The 3335-nt window shown below is 39.5% G+C and overlaps 1 pseudogene across 1 annotated transcript; it reads right to left on the bottom strand.

The window, feature by feature from the left end:
* Positions 1–203: 203 nt before the first annotated feature.
* On the bottom strand, positions 204–3264 carry LOC147006857 (uncharacterized; annotated as a pseudogene). Its single transcript, XR_015054564.1, has 3 exons — positions 2354–3264; positions 1480–1561; positions 204–1030 (listed from the first exon to the last, which is right to left on the bottom strand). The product of XR_015054564.1 is annotated as an uncharacterized LOC147006857 (transcript).
* Positions 3265–3335: the final 71 nt, after the last annotated feature.

The raw sequence follows: 3335 nt of genomic DNA, 5'->3' as shown, positions 1-3335 counted from the left end.
CTGAAAGGTGAGGGGGGGATTTTTGAGAGAGGTGAGAGGGAGGCTTGGAGGGAGAAGAGTGGGATGGTTGCTTTGAGAGTGAGAGTGAGGGGTGAGGGGGGTGAGTTGGCACTGAATTTGGAAAAAAAGAATGGTTGATGGAAAGCGAGCATCCATGGCAAACTTTGGTTTTTAAAAGTTTTAGGTCAGAGATGCGATTTAACACAATTCTTGATGGATGCAATGAAGGCGAATTCAGAGCATCGAGAGAAGAAGCGCTGTAATAGTTGGATGTTCTCTTCTGTTTCTCCATTGGCAAGATATTCCACCTTGTACAAGTCAAATAACCACGAAACAAACATTGCCTGCCGATTTACTATCACCTCTGTTTCAATAAATGCGGCAATGGTGCTGAAGGTGTTTGTGTGTAGCTGTCTGTTCGTCGCCTGTGCTGCCTGCAGAGGAGGTCCCTCGACCTTGAAGAATTCACGATGACAGGATTTGTGATACCGAGCCTCCTTTGCTATGAGATCAATACAACCACTGACTAATGATTTGATGTGCTCATTGGTACTGTAAGGGGCTGCTGCAACTATTTTTTCACACCCATCTTTTGTCTGACAACCTGATAGTGGCTCTACTTTCTTTACTGTCTTCCTCCATTTTGGACAGAAGACGCATGATCCTTTTAGCAAACCTTTTGAATCACTTGGTGGAAGAGAGCTTCATTCTCTTGTCGCTGGCTTTTTAGCAGGAAGTTAATCTGTGCTCTGACCAGCTGATCTTTTTTTAACGGCAGTGAATTTTTGTGGCATGGTTTTGTATGATAACATGCACTCCCTCGGTCCGGTTGCAAATTGACTTCTGTTGCCACATCTCTGTATCTGTCTGTCTTTAGTTGTTGCCCTACTGCAGCTGCTTTCTTGACAGCCTCCCATATTTTATCATCAAACTCTCTCAGGTTGGTCCCACCAGTAGTTTTGCATTTGATGCAGAGGGCCTGTGGTTGATCATGTGGCTCACGGTCTCTGTCACTCCCAGTATCAGTCTCCTGAAACACGACATGCATTGTACATTTAAGACATTTTAGTGCCACTCCTAAATGAATACAGCACATATGAAACAAGAAATACAATTGCATATGATGAAAAAGGGTACATTTAAAAAGAAAAACAGCAAAATAATGAAATTAATCACACATGACAAACAATGATGTTTTGAAACCTCTGAGCAAAGCAGCAAAGTAGTTCAACCGAATGTTTCACAATTCTTTGATATAAAATTTTAAAAATTTAACATGGATTTCACATGAGTGCCCTATTAGTAATCTGAACATTTCCGATCTTGACTGTTAGGGACATCGCAATTATGTAACCTAAACGACAAAAGCCGAGTCTCATGTTATTAGAAATACATTGGAACTCCTTTGAAAATCTTGCAATGAGAGATGAGCCAAATTGGTATAAAAATAGGCCTTTGCAGCATATCATTGGAGCTTACCATTTGAGATCCAGAACCTGGAATTTCGTCCTCCATTTCTCCAGGATAAACAGTAGAATTCAGAACCTTCTTGACTTGTTATCTGCAGGAAACATGAACCGACATTTGTGGCAGGTAAAAACTCAGTCAACTTAATCTTGGAATGGTAACTGATTATTACAGTTTCTAGGACCCTCCATGCACATTGCAACCTGGTATCAGTTCACAGACACATTTTGGCCCATGTCACACATGGCAGATAACCACATAACTGTACACATTCATCTTTTACGTAAATTTAACTTGGGCTTTCAATATAAAGAAGAAGTAAATCTTCCTACACATTCTTGTTCTGTATAACTACTAGTACTAGCTAGGTTTGCTAATTTGCACAGGATAACATTTAGCCTGAACTGCATTAAAGAGCATTTAATGGGAGAAAAATGTGGACTAAAAATCCTCCACTTCAAAGCTTGTTCCTCCATTTGAATGTGGAAAACTTTAAAAACCTCGGTCATCGAAGTAATTTTTTTCACAATCCCTTTCAATATAAATTACAGAGAAGAAATGTCGTCACAGTAAATTGACCTGGTAAATTTTTGTAGTGACTTGCAAAGGTAATGATTTTCTGCTGCAGATATGAACAACAGTGGCCTATCAGGTCATCATGTGGTACAGGTATCTTGAGAAGTACATGTAACAGTCTGCAATAAATTATTGTGTTAACATAAAGTAAGTGACAAATATTCTTCAATTTCAGTTCTACTATTTTTAATTGGCTTGTTTATATTTGATGAACTAAATTAGATTGTTCTTTAATGGATGAAATATGTCACATGGGCCAAACAGATTATAAATTCTGCTAGGAAATTGCGGACAATCTTGTTTTACTTACAAGTTGAGAAAATCCCTCAGAGCTTCAACAAAACCAAATGTTCCATGCTGTACACGTCCCGTCCACTCAATAATTACGAGTTTGGTTCAGGCAGGGAAACCTAACAAACATAAATAACAAATTATCAGTTTATAAATCACTAAAAAATTAACATTATTGTAGCAATTATCTTCTTGATCTGTGATAAAAGGTAATTAAATATTGCAAATGTTCCACAATTCATACTTACAATTTTACACACGAGACTGAATGTAATAAATCAAACGAACAGAACAAGTCTCTTCAAACTATTTGTCACCATGCCACAGACAAAACATTCTATAATGGCACAAATTGATCCTGACAATAAACACCATTATTGATTTTAATGTTTTAAGCATACACTCATATGCTTAAACATTTATATACATAAATAGGTTATTTTATATTTCCCAAGGTGTGATAGATCATTAAAACTTTGTTTCGGCTGGTACCGACAATATCTATGCTGGCCAAGTTGGACCGCAGTGTCTCGGGGGTACATTTTTGGGCTGTCTGGTTCCGGTAGTGCAGCGGACTATTTGTCTGGCGTAACCCATTTTGTACTCTACAAACTCAACTTGTTCATTTGGCATTATTTTTGAGTTGTACCTCGCTCGTCTATGCAGGCCCAATTTTATAGACCCTTTGGGGGGGGGGGGGTGGGCCTTTTGCAGGTGGAAAAATGTCTGCCGTTTGTGTTGTTGATAAAGGTGTGGCAGTGAACACACAATGGTGGTGGATTTAAGTGGTACCTCACTCATCTATCTATCACCCATTTTTTGGCCCTTGGGGGGTCCCCCAGGTCGACACGCAGCGGGTGGTACCCAGCAGACTCCCATTTCCGTTCATTTCAGGTGACTCCCAACACACTTCTCCAGTCAGATATTGGTACAGAGTTCATCGAACCAAATGTCTCTGGGCTGCAGGTATAAATGTACAACACTACCACACCTCCCACACC

The sequence above is a fragment of the Eptatretus burgeri genome, unplaced genomic scaffold, assembly GCF_056783735.1.
Source record: "Eptatretus burgeri isolate ZD-2024b unplaced genomic scaffold, Ebu_testis_v1 Ebu_testis_scaffold_1599, whole genome shotgun sequence".
Taxonomy (NCBI): domain Eukaryota; kingdom Metazoa; phylum Chordata; class Myxini; order Myxiniformes; family Myxinidae; genus Eptatretus; species Eptatretus burgeri.
This window is presented reverse-complemented; position numbering and strand designations above follow the sequence as displayed.